The sequence below is a fragment of the Phalangium opilio genome, unplaced genomic scaffold, assembly GCF_054372755.1.
Source record: "Phalangium opilio isolate 3A_F unplaced genomic scaffold, DU_Popi_V2 ptg000352l_1, whole genome shotgun sequence".
Lineage (NCBI taxonomy): Eukaryota > Metazoa > Arthropoda > Arachnida > Opiliones > Phalangiidae > Phalangium > Phalangium opilio.
The window spans coordinates 7,809,986-7,822,419 of record NW_028324228.1 but is presented as its reverse complement, the minus strand read 5'-3'; the positions used below and the strand labels follow the sequence as shown (position 1 = coordinate 7,822,419).

The 12,434-nt window shown below is 46.0% G+C and overlaps 11 non-coding genes across 11 annotated transcripts; 2 read left to right on the top strand and 9 right to left on the bottom strand.

Annotated features, from left to right (window-relative positions):
* Positions 1-1,036: 1,036 nt before the first annotated feature.
* On the bottom strand, positions 1,037-1,109 carry TRNAN-GUU (transfer RNA asparagine (anticodon GUU)). Its single transcript has one exon. It is a non-coding gene; the product is annotated as a tRNA-Asn (tRNA).
* A 662-nt stretch (positions 1,110-1,771) lies between these two features.
* On the bottom strand, positions 1,772-1,844 carry TRNAN-GUU (transfer RNA asparagine (anticodon GUU)). The gene has a single exon. It is a non-coding gene; the product is annotated as a tRNA-Asn (tRNA).
* Positions 1,845-3,822: 1,978 nt separating this feature from the next.
* On the bottom strand, positions 3,823-3,895 carry TRNAN-GUU (transfer RNA asparagine (anticodon GUU)). The gene has a single exon. It is a non-coding gene; the product is annotated as a tRNA-Asn (tRNA).
* A 366-nt stretch (positions 3,896-4,261) lies between these two features.
* TRNAN-GUU (transfer RNA asparagine (anticodon GUU)) lies at positions 4,262-4,334 on the bottom strand. The gene has a single exon. It is a non-coding gene; the product is annotated as a tRNA-Asn (tRNA).
* A 2,272-nt stretch (positions 4,335-6,606) lies between these two features.
* TRNAN-GUU (transfer RNA asparagine (anticodon GUU)) lies at positions 6,607-6,679 on the bottom strand. The gene has a single exon. It is a non-coding gene; the product is annotated as a tRNA-Asn (tRNA).
* Positions 6,680-8,218: 1,539 nt separating this feature from the next.
* On the bottom strand, positions 8,219-8,291 carry TRNAN-GUU (transfer RNA asparagine (anticodon GUU)). The gene has a single exon. It is a non-coding gene; the product is annotated as a tRNA-Asn (tRNA).
* A 74-nt stretch (positions 8,292-8,365) lies between these two features.
* On the bottom strand, positions 8,366-8,438 carry TRNAN-GUU (transfer RNA asparagine (anticodon GUU)). The gene has a single exon. It is a non-coding gene; the product is annotated as a tRNA-Asn (tRNA).
* A 367-nt stretch (positions 8,439-8,805) lies between these two features.
* Positions 8,806-8,878, bottom strand: TRNAN-GUU (transfer RNA asparagine (anticodon GUU)). Its single transcript has one exon. It is a non-coding gene; the product is annotated as a tRNA-Asn (tRNA).
* A 1,098-nt stretch (positions 8,879-9,976) lies between these two features.
* Positions 9,977-10,049, bottom strand: TRNAN-GUU (transfer RNA asparagine (anticodon GUU)). Its single transcript has one exon. It is a non-coding gene; the product is annotated as a tRNA-Asn (tRNA).
* Positions 10,050-10,815: 766 nt separating this feature from the next.
* TRNAN-GUU (transfer RNA asparagine (anticodon GUU)) lies at positions 10,816-10,888 on the top strand. Its single transcript has one exon. It is a non-coding gene; the product is annotated as a tRNA-Asn (tRNA).
* Positions 10,889-11,842: 954 nt separating this feature from the next.
* TRNAN-GUU (transfer RNA asparagine (anticodon GUU)) lies at positions 11,843-11,915 on the top strand. Its single transcript has one exon. It is a non-coding gene; the product is annotated as a tRNA-Asn (tRNA).
* Positions 11,916-12,434: the final 519 nt, after the last annotated feature.

Genomic DNA, 12,434 nt, shown 5'->3' with positions numbered 1-12,434 from the left:
GAGACTTCACAACACGGCAGCCGGGTGGGCTCGAACCACCAACCTTTTGGTTAACATCCGAACGCGCTAACCTTCGAGCCAAGGAAGCTCAGAAATGAAATGGTCGTCAGGTATTGTGGAAAAACTCTGACTTTTTACGTCACATCCGAGACTTCAAAACACCGCTCCCGGATGGGCTCGAACCACAAACCTTTTGAATAACAGCTGAACGCGCTAACCATTGCGCCACGGAAGGCCAAAGATTAAATGTTCGTCAGGTATTTTTAAAAAACTCTGAATTTTACGTTACATCTAAGACCTCACAACACCGCTCCCGGATGGGCTCGAACCACCAACCTTTCGGTTAACAGCCGACGGCGTTAACCATTGAAACGGAAGCCCAACGATTAAATGTTCGTCAGGTATTTTTAAAAAACTCTGATATTTACACTACATCTAAGACCTCACAACACAGCTCCCGGATGGGCTCGAACCACCAACCTTTCGGTTAACAGCCGACGGCGTTAACCATTGCTTCACGGAAGCCCAAAAATTAAATGTTCGTCAGGTATTGTGGAAAAACTTTGACTTTTTACGTCACATCTGAGACCTCACAACACCGCTCACGGATGGGCTCGAACCACCAACTTTTCGGTTAACAGCCGAACGCACTAACCATTGCGCCACGGAAGCCCAAAGATTAAATGTTCGTCAGGTATTTTTAAAAAACTCTGAATTTTACGTTACATCTAAGACCTCACATTACCGCTCCCGGATGGGCTCGAACCACCAACCTTTCGGTTAACAGCCGAACGCGCTAACCATTGCGCCACGGAAGCCCAAAAATTAAATGTTCGTCAGTTATTTTTAAAAAACTCTGAATTTTACGTTACATCTAAGACTTCACAACACCGCTCCCGGATGGGCTCGAACCACCAACCTTTCGGTTAACAGCCGACGGCGTTAACCATTGAAACGGAAGCCCAACGATTAAATGTTCGTCAGGTATTGTGGAAAAACTTTGGATTTTTACGTTACATGTGAGATTTCACAACACCGCTCCCGGGTGGGCTCGAACCACCAACCTTTCGGTTAACAGCCGAACGCGCTAACCATTGCGCCACGGAAGCTCAAAAATTAAATGGTCGTCAGGTATTGTGGAAAAACTTTGACTTTTTACGTCACATCTGAGACCTCACAACACCGCTCCCGGATGGTCTCGAACCACCAACCTTTCAGTTAACTGCCGAACGCGCTAACCATTGCGCCACGGAAGCCCAAAGATTAAATGTTCGTCAGGTATTGTGGAAAAACTTTGGCATTTGACATTACGTTTGAGATCTCACAACACCGCTCCCGGGTGGGCTCGAACGACCAACCTTTCGGTTAACTGCCGAACGCGCTAACCATTGCGCCACGGAAGCTCAAAAATGAAACGGTCGTCAGGTATTGTGGAAAAACTTTGGCTTTTTACGTGACATTTGAGACTTCACAACACGGCAGCCGGGTGGGCTCGAACCACCAACCTTTTGGTTAACATCCGAACGCGCTAACCTTCGAGCCAAGGAAGCTCAGAAATGAAATGGTCGTCAGGTATTGTGGAAAAACTCTGACTTTTTACGTCACATCTGAGACCTCACAACACCGCTCACGGATGGGCTCGAACCACCAACCTTTCGGTTAACAGCCGAACGCGCTAACCATTGCGCCACGGAAGCCCAAAAATTAAATGGTCGTCGGCTATTGTAGAAACACTTTGGCTTTTTACGTTACATGTGAGAGCTCACAACACCGCTCCCGGGTGGGCTCGAACCACCAACCTTTCGGTTAACAGCCGAACGCGCTAACCATTGCGCCACGGAAGCCCAAAGATTAAATGTTCGTCAGGAATTTTTAAAAAACTCTTAATTTTACGTTACATCTAAGACCTCACATTACCGCTCCCGGATGGGCTCGAACCACAAACCTTTTGAATAACAGCTGAACGCTCTAAACATTGCGCCACGGAAGCCCAAAAATTAAATGTTCGTCAGTTATTTTTAAAAAACTCGGAATTTTACGTTACATCTAAGACCTCACAACACCGCTCCCGGATGGGCTCGAACCACCAACCTTTCGGTTAACAGCCGACGGCGTTAACCATTGCGCAACGGAAGCCCAAAGATTAAATGTTCGTCAGGTATTGTGGAAAAACTTTGGATTTTTACGTTACATGTGAGATCTCACAACACCGCTCCCGGGTGGGCTCGAACCACCAACCTTTCGGTTAACATCCGAACGCGCTAACCATTGCGCCACGGAAGCCCAAAGATTAAATGTTCGTCAGGTATTGTGGAAAAACTTTGACTTTTTACGTCGCATCTGAGACTTCACAACACCGCTCCCGGATGGGCTCGAACCACAAACCTTTTGAATAACATCTGAACGCTCTAACCATTGCGCCACGGAAGACCAAAAATTAAATGTTCGTCAGTTATTTTTAAAAAACTCTGAATTTTACGTTACATCTAAGACCTCACAACACCGCTCCCGGATGGGCTCGAACCACCAACCTTTCGGTTAACAGCCGACGGCGTTAACCATTGTGCAACGGAAGCCCAAAGATTAAATGTTCGTCAGGTATTGTGGAAAAACTTTGACTTTTTACGTCACATCTGAGACTTCACAACACCGCTCCCGGATGGGCTCGAACCACAAACCTTTTGAATAACAGCTGAACGCTCTAACCATTGCGCCACGGAAGCCCAAAAATTAAATGTTCGTCAGTTATTTTTAAAAAACTCTGAATTTTACGTTACATCTAAGACCTCACAACACCGCTCCTGGATGGGCTCGAACCACCAACCTTTCGGTTAACAGCCGACGGCGTTAACCATTGTGCAACGGAAGCCCAAAGATTAAATGTTCGTCAGGTATTGTGGAAAAACTTTGACTTTTTACGTCACATCTGAGACTTCACAACACCGCTCCCGGATGGGCTCGAACCACAAACCTTTTGAATAACAGCTGAACGCTCTAACCATTGCGCCACGGAAGACCAAAAATTAAATGTTCGTCAGTTATTTTTAAAAAACTCTGAATTTTACGTTACATCTAAGACCTCACAACACAGCTCCCGGATGGGCTCGAACCACCAACCTTTCGGTTAACAGCCGACGGCGTTAACCATTGCTTCACGGAAGCCCAAAAATTAAATGTTTGTCAGGTATTGTGGAAAAACTTTGACTTTTTACGTCACATCTGAGACTTCACAACACCGCTCCCGGATGGGCTCGAACCACAAACCTTTTGAATAACAGCTGAACGCTCTAACCATTGCGCCACGGAAGCCCAAAGATTAAATGTTCGTCAGATATTTTTAAAAAACTCTGAATTTTACGTTACATCTAAGACCTCACATTACCGCTCCCGGATGGGCTCGAACCACCAACCTTTCGGTTAACAGCCGAACGCGCTAACCATTGCGCCACGGAAGCCCAAAAATAAAATGTTCGTCAGTTATTTTTAAAAAACTCTGATATTTACACTACATCTAAGACCTCACAACACAGCTCCCGGATGGGCTCGAACCACCAACCTTTCGGTTAACAGCCGACGGCGTTAACCATTGCTTCACGGAAGCCCAAAAATTAAATGTTCGTCAGGTATTGTGGAAAAACTTTGACTTTTTACGTCACATCAGAGACCTCACAACACCGCTCACGGATGGGCTCGAACCACCAACCTTTCGGTTAACAGCCGAACGCGCTAACCATTGCGCCACGGAAGCCCAAAAATTAAATGGTCGTCGGCTATTGTAGAAACACTTTGGCTTTTTACGTTACATGTGAGAGCTCACAACACCGCTCCCGGGTGGGCTCGAACCACCAACCTTTCGGTTAACAGCCGAACGCGCTAACCATTGCGCCACGGAAGCCCAAAGATTAAATGTTCGTCAGGAATTTTTAAAAAACTCTGAATTTTACGTTACATCTAAGACCTCACATTACCGCTCCCGGATGGGCTCGAACCACAAACCTTTTGAATAACAGCTGAACGCTCTAAACATTGCGCCACGGAAGCCCAAAAATTAAATGTTCGTCAGTTATTTTTAAAAAACACGGAATTTTACGTTACATCTAAGACCTCACAACACCGCTCCCGGATGGGCTCGAACCGCCAACCTTTCGGTTAACAGCCGACGGCGTTAACCATTGCGCAACGGAAGCCCAAAGATTAAATGTTCGTCAGGTATTGTGGAAAAACTTTGGATTTTTACGTTACATGTGAGATCTCACAACACCGCTCCCGGGTGGGCTCGAACCACCAACCTTTCGGTTAACAGCCGAACGCGCTAACCATTGCGCCACGGAAGCCCAAAGATTAAATGTTCGTCAGGTATTGTGGAAAAACTTTGACTTTTTACGTCACATCTGAGACTTCACAACACCGCTCCCGGATGGGCTCGAACCACAAACCTTTTGAATAACATCTGAACGCTCTAACCATTGCGCCACGGAAGACCAAAAATTAAATGTTCGTCAGTTATTTTTAAAAAACTCTGAATTTTACGTTACATCTAAGACCTCACAACACCGCTCCCGGATGGGCTCGAACCACCAACCTTTCGGTTAACAGCCGACGGCGTTAACCATTGTGCAACGGAAGCCCAAAGATTAAATGTTCGTCAGGTATTGTGGAAAAACTTTGACTTTTTACGTCACATCTGAGACTTCACAACACCGCTCCCGGATGGGCTCGAACCACAAACCTTTTGAATAACAGCTGAACGCTCTAACCATTGCGCCACGGAAGCCCAAAAATTAAATGTTCGTCAGTTATTTTTAAAAAACTCTGAATTTTACGTTACATCTAAGACCTCACAACACCGCTCCTGGATGGGCTCGAACCACCAACCTTTCGGTTAACAGCCGACGGCGTTAACCATTGTGCAACGGAAGCCCAAAGATTAAATGTTCGTCAGGTATTGTGGAAAAACTTTGACTTTTTACGTCACATCTGAGACTTCACAACACTGCTCCCGGATGGGCTCGAACCACAAACCTTTTGAATAACAGCTGAACGCTCTAACCATTGCGCCACGGAAGACCAAAAATTAAATGTTCGTCAGTTATTTTTAAAAAACTCTGAATTTTACGTTACATCTAAGACCTCACAACACAGCTCCCGGATGGGCTCGAACCACCAACCTTTCGGTTAACAGCCGACGGCGTTAACCATTGCTTCACGGAAGCCCAAAAATTAAATGTTTGTCAGGTATTGTGGAAAAACTTTGACTTTTTACGTCACATCTGAGACTTCACAACACCGCTCCCGGATGGGCTCGAACCACAAACCTTTTGAATAACAGCTGAACGCTCTAAACATTGCGCCACGGAAGCCCAAAAATTAAATGTTCGTCAGTTATTTTTAAAAAACTCTGAATTTTACGTTACATCTAAGACCTCACAACACCGCTCCCGGATGGGCTCGAACCACCAACCTTTCGGTTAACAGCCGAACGCGCTAACCATTGCGCCACGGAAGCTCAAAAATTAAACGGTCGTCAGGTATTGTGGAAAAACTTTGGCTTTTTACGTTACATTTGAGACTTCACAACACGGCAGCCGGGTGGGCTCGAACCACCAACCTTTTGGTTAACATCCGAACGCGCTAACCTTCGAGCCAAGGAAGCTCAGAAATGAAATGGTCGTCAGGTATTGTGGAAAAACTCTGACTTTTTACGTCACATCCGAGACTTCAAAACACCGCTCCCGGATGGGCTCGAACCACAAACCTTTTGAATAACAGCTGAACGCGCTAACCATTGCGCCACGGAAGCCCAAAGATTAAATGTTCATCAGGTATTTTTAAAAAACTCTGAATTTTACGTTACATCTAAGACCTCACATTACCGCTCCCGGATGGGCTCGAACCACCAACCTTTCGGTTAACAGCCGACGGCGTTAACCATTGCTTCACGGAAGCCCAAAAATTAAATGTTCGTCAGGTATTGTGGAAAAACTTTGACTTTTTACGTCACATCTGAGACCTCACAACACCGCTCACGGATGGGCTCGAACCACCAACCTTTCGGTTAACAGCCGAACGCGCTAACCATTGCGCCACGGAAGCCCAAAAATTAAATGGTCGTCGGCTATTGTAGAAACACTTTGGCTTTTTACGTTACATGTGAGAGCTCACAACACCGCTCCCGGGTGGGCTCGAACCACCAACCTTTCGGTTAACAGCCGAACGTGCTAACCATTGCGCCACGGAAGCCCAAAGATTAAATGTTCGTCAGGAATTTTTAAAAAACTCTGAATTTTACGTTACATCTAAGACCTCACATTACCGCTCCCGGATGGGCTCGAACCACAAACCTTTTGAATAACAGCTGAACGCTCTAAACATTGCGCCACGGAAGCCCAAAAATTAAATGTTCGTCAGTTATTTTTAAAAAACTCGGAATTTTACGTTACATCTAAGACCTCACAACACCGCTCCCGGATGGGCTCGAACCACCAACCTTTCGGTTAACAGCCGACGGCGTTAACCATTGCGCAACGGAAGCCCAAAGATTAAATGTTCGTCAGGTATTGTGGAAAAACTTTGGATTTTTACGTTACATGTGAGATCTCACAACACCGCTCCCGGGTGGGCTCGAACCACCAACCTTTCGGTTAACAGCCGAACGCGCTAACCATTGCGCCACGGAAGCCCAAAGATTAAATGTTCGTCAGGTATTGTGGAAAAACTTTGACTTTTTACGTCACATCTGAGACTTCACAACACCGCTCCCGGATGGGCTCGAACCACAAACCTTTTGAATAACATCTGAACGCTCTAACCATTGCGCCACGGAAGACCAAAAATTAAATGTTCGTCAGTTATTTTTAAAAAACTCTGAATTTTACGTTACATCTAAGACCTCACAACACCGCTCCCGGATGGGCTCGAACCACCAACCTTTCGGTTAACAGCCGACGGCGTTAACCATTGTGCAACGGAAGCCCAAAGATTAAATGTTCGTCAGGTATTGTGGAAAAACTTTGACTTTTTACGTCACATCTGAGACTTCACAACACCGCTCCCGGATGGGCTCGAACCACAAACCTTTTGAATAACATCTGAACGCTCTAACCATTGCGCCACGGAAGACCAAAAATTAAATGTTCGTCAGTTATTTTTAAAAAACTCTGAATTTTACGTTACATCTAAGACCTCACAACACCGCTCCCGGATGGGCTCGAACCACCAACCTTTCGGTTAACAGCCGACGGCGTTAACCATTGTGCAACGGAAGCCCAAAGATTAAATGTTCGTCAGGTATTGTGGAAAAACTTTGACTTTTTACGTCACATCTGAGACTTCACAACACCACTCCCGGATGGGCTCGAACCACAAACCTTTTGAATAACAGCTGAACGCTCTAACCATTGCGCCACGGAAGCCCAAAAATTAAATGTTCGTCAGTTATTTTTAAAAAACTCTGAATTTTACGTTACATCTAAGACCTCACAACACCGCTCCTGGATGGGCTCGAACCACCAACCTTTCGGTTAACAGCCGACGGCGTTAACCATTGTGCAACGGAAGCCCAAAGATTAAATGTTCGTCAGGTATTGTGGAAAAACTTTGACTTTTTACGTCACATCTGAGACTTCACAACACCGCTCCCGGATGGGCTCGAACCACAAACCTTTTGAATAACAGCTGAACGCTCTAACCATTGCGCCACGGAAGCCCAAAAATTAAATGTTCGTCAGTTATTTTTAAAAAACTCTGAATTTTACGTTACATCTAAGACCTCACAACACAGCTCCCGGATGGGCTCGAACCACCAACCTTTCGGTTAACAGCCGACGGCGTTAACCATTGCTTCACGGAAGCCCAAAAATTAAATGTTCGTCAGGTATTGTGGAAAAACTTTGACTTTTTACGTCACATCTGAGACTTCACAACACCGCTCCCGGATGGGCTCGAACCACAAACCTTTTGAATAACAGCTGAACGCTCTAAACATTGCGCCACGGAAGCCCAAAAATTAAATGTTCGTCAGTTATTTTTAAAAAACTCTGATTTTTACGTTACATCTAAGACCTCACAACACCGCTCCCGGATGGGCTCGAAAAACCAACCTTTCGGTTAACAGCCGACGGCGTTAACCATTGCGCAACGGAAGCCCAAAGATTAAATGTTCGTCAGGTATTGTGGAAAAACTTTGGATTTTTACGTTACATGTGAGATCTCACAACACCGCTCCCGGGTGGGCTCGAACCACCAACCTTTCGGTTAACAGCCGAACGCGCTAACCATTGCGCCACGGAAGCCCAAAAATTAAATGGTCGTCGGCTATTGTGGAAACACTTTGGCTTTTTACGTTACATGTGAGAGCTCACAACACCGCTCCCGGGTGGGCTCGAACCACCAACCTTTCGGTTAACAGCCGAACGCGCTAACCATTGCGCCACGGAAGCCCAAAAATTAAATGGTCGTCGGCTATTGTGGAAACACTTTGGCTTTTTACGTTACATGTGAGAGCTCACAACACCGCTCCCGGATGGGCTCGAACCACCAACCTTTCGGTTAACAGCCGAACGCGCTAACCATTGCGCCACGAAAGCCCAAAAATTAAATGTTCGTCAGTTATTTTTAAAAAACTCTGAATTTTACGTTACATCTAAGACCTCACAACACCGCTCCCGGATGGGCTCTAACCACCAACCTTTCGGTTAACAGCCGACGGCGTTAACCATTGCGCAACGGAAGCCCTAAGATTAAATGTTCGTCAGGTATTGTGGAAAAACTTTGGATTTTTACGTTACATGTGAGATCTCACAACACCGCTCCCGGGTGGGCTCGAACCACCAACCTTTCGGTTAACAGCCGAACGCGCTAACCATTGCGCCACGGAAGCCCAAAGATTAAATGTTCGTCAGGTATTGTGGAAAAACTTTGACTTTTTACGTCACATCTGAGACTTCACAACACCGCTCCTGGATGGGCTCGAACCACAAACCTTTTGAATAACAGCTGAACGCTCTAACCATTGCGCAACGGAAGCCCAAAAATTAAATGTTCGTCAGTTATTTTTAAAAAACTCTGAATTTTACGTTACATCTAAGACCTCACAACACAGCTCCCGGATGGGCTCGAACCACAAACCTTTTGAATAACATCTGAACGCTCTAACCATTGCGCCACGGAAGACCAAAAATTAAATGTTCGTCAGTTATTTTTAAAAAACTCTGAATTTTACGTTACATCTAAGGCCTCACAACACCGCTCCCGGATGGGCTCGAACCACCAACCTTTCGGTTAACAGCCGACGGCGTTAACCATTGTGCAACGGAAGCCCAAAGATTAAATGTTCGTCAGGTATTGTGGAAAAACTTTGACTTTTTACGTCACATCTGAGACTTCACAACACCGCTCCTGGATGGGCTCGAACCACAAACCTTTTGAATAACAGCTGAACGCTCTAACCATTGCGCCACGGAAGCCCAAAAATTAAATGTTCGTCAGTTATTTTTAAAAAAATCTGAATTTTACGTTACATCTAAGACCTCACAACACAGCTCCCGGATGGGCTCGAACCACCAACCTTTCGGTTAACAGCCGACGGCGTTAACCATTGCGCAACGGAAGCCCAAAGATTAAATGTTCGTCAGGTATTGTGGAAAATCTTTGGATTTTTAGGTTACATGTGAGATTTCACAACACCGCTCCCGGGTGGGCTCGAACCACGAACCTTTCGGTTAACAGCCGACGGCGTTAACCATTGCGCCACGGAAGCCCAAAGATTAAATGTTCGTCAGGTATTGTGGAAAAACTTTGACTTTTTACGTCACATCTGAGACTTCACAACACCGCTCCTGGATGGGCTTGAACCACAAACCTTTTGAATAACAGCTGAACGCGCTAACCATTGCGCCACGGAAGCCCAAAAATTAAATGGTCGTCGGCTATTTAAGAAACACTTTGGCTTTTTACGTTACATGTGAGCTCTCAACACCGCTCCCGGGTGGGCTCGAACCACCAACCTTTCGGTTAACAGCCGAACGCGCTAACCATTGCGCCACGGAAGCCCAAAGATTAAATGTTCGTCAGGTATTTTTAAAAAACTCTGAATTTTACGTTACATCTAAGACCTCACATTACCGCTCCCGGATGGGCTCGAACCACCAACCTTTCGGATAACAGCCGAACGCGCTAACCATTGCGCCACGAAAGCCCAAAAATTAAATGTTCGTCAGTTATTTTTAAAAAACTCTGAATTTTACGTTACATCTAAGACCTCACAACACCGCTCCCGGATGGGCTCTAACCACCAACCTTTCGGTTAACAGCCGACGGATGTGACGTAAAAAGTCAGAGTTTTTCCACAATACCTGACGACCATTTCATTTCTGAGCTTCCTTGGCTCGAAGGTTAGCGCGTTCGGATGTTAACCAAAAGGTTGGTGGTTCGAGCCCACCCGGCTGCCGTGTTGTGAAGTCTCATATGTAACGTAAAAAGCCAAAGTTTTTCCACAATACCTGACGACCGTTTAATTTTTGAGCTTCCGTGGCGCAATGGTTAGCGCGTTCGGCTGTTAACCGAAAGGTTGGTGGTTCGAGCACATCCGGGAGCGGTGTTGTGAGGTCTCAGATGTGACGTAAAAAGTCACAGTTTTTCCACAATACCTGACGACCATTTCATTTCTGAGCTTCCGTGGCGCAATGGTTAGCGCGTTCGGCTGTTAACCGAAAGGTTGGTGGTTCGAGCCCATCCGTGAGCGGTGTTGTGAGGTCTCAGATGTGACGTAAAAAGTCAAAGTTTTTCCACAATACCTGACGAACATTTAATCTTTGGGCTTCCGTGGCGCAATGGTTAGCGCGTTCGGCTGTTAACCGAAAGGTTGGTGGTTCGAGCCCACCCGGGAGCGGTGTTGTGAAATCTCACATGTAACGTAAAAATCCAAAGTTTTTCCACAATACCTGACGAACATTTAATCGTTGGGCTTCCGTTGCGCAATGGTTAACGCCGTCGGCTGTTAACCGAAAGGTTGGTGGTTCGAGCCCATCCGGGAGCGGTGTTGTGAGGTCTTAGATGTAACGTAAAATTCAGAGTTTTTTAAAAATAACTGACGAACATTTAATTTTTGGGCTTTCGTGGCGCAATGGTTAGCGCGTTCGGCTGTTAACCGAAAGGTTGGTGGTTCGAGCCCATCCGGGAGCGGTAATGTGAGGTCTTAGATGTAACGTAAAATTCAGAGTTTTTTAAAAATACCTGACGAACATTTAATCTTTGGGCTTCCGTGGCGCAATGGTTAGCGCGTTCGGCAGTTAACTGAAAGGTTGGTGGTTCGAGACCATCCGGGAGCGGTGTTGTGAGGTCTCAGATGTGACGTAAAAAGTCAAAGTTTTTCCACAATACCTGACGACCATTTCATTTCTGAGCTTCCGTGGCGCAATGGTTAGCGCGTTCGGCTGTTAACCGAAAGGTTGGTGGTTCGAGACCATCCGGGAGCGGTGTTGTGAGGTCTCAGATGTGACGTAAAAAGTCAAAGTTTTTCCACAATACCTGACGAACATTTAATCTTTGGGCTTCCGTGGCGCAATGGTTAGCGCGTTCGGCAGTTAACTGAAAGGTTGGTGGTTCGAGACCATCCGGGAGCGGTGTTGTGAGGTCTCAGATGTGACGTAAAAAGTCAAAGTTTTTCCACAATACCTGACGACCATTTAATTTTTGAGCTTCCGTGGCGCAATGGTTAGCGCGTTTGGCTGTTAACCGAAAGGTTGGTGGTTCGAGCACATCCGGGAGCGGTGTTGTGAGGTCTCAGATGTGACGTAAAAAGTCACAGTTTTTCCACAATACCTGACGACCATTTCATTTCTGAGCTTCCGTGGCGCAATGGTTAGCGCGTTCGGCTGTTAACCGAAAGGTTGGTGGTTCGAGCCCACCCGGGAGCGGTGTTGTGAAATCTCACATGTAACGTAAAAATCCAAAGTTTTTCCACAATACCTGACGAACATTTAATCGTTGGGCTTCCGTTGCGCAATGGTTAACGCCGTCGGCTGTTAACCGAAAGGTTGGTGGTTCGAGCCCATCCGGGAGCGGTGTTGTGAGGTCTTAGATGTAACGTAAAATTCAGAGTTTTTTAAAAATAACTGACGAACATTTAATTTTTGGGCTTTCGTGGCGCAATGGTTAGCGCGTTCGGCTGTTAACCGAAAGGTTGGTGGTTCGAGCCCATCCGGGAGCGGTAATGTGAGGTCTTAGATGTAACGTAAAATTCAGAGTTTTTTAAAAATACCTGACGAACATTTAATCTTTGGGCTTCCGTGGCGCAATGGTTAGCGCGTTCGGCAGTTAACTGAAAGGTTGGTGGTTCGAGACCATCCGGGAGCGGTGTTGTGAGGTCTCAGATGTGACGTAAAAAGTCAAAGTTTTTCCACAATACCTGACGACCATTTCATTTCTGAGCTTCC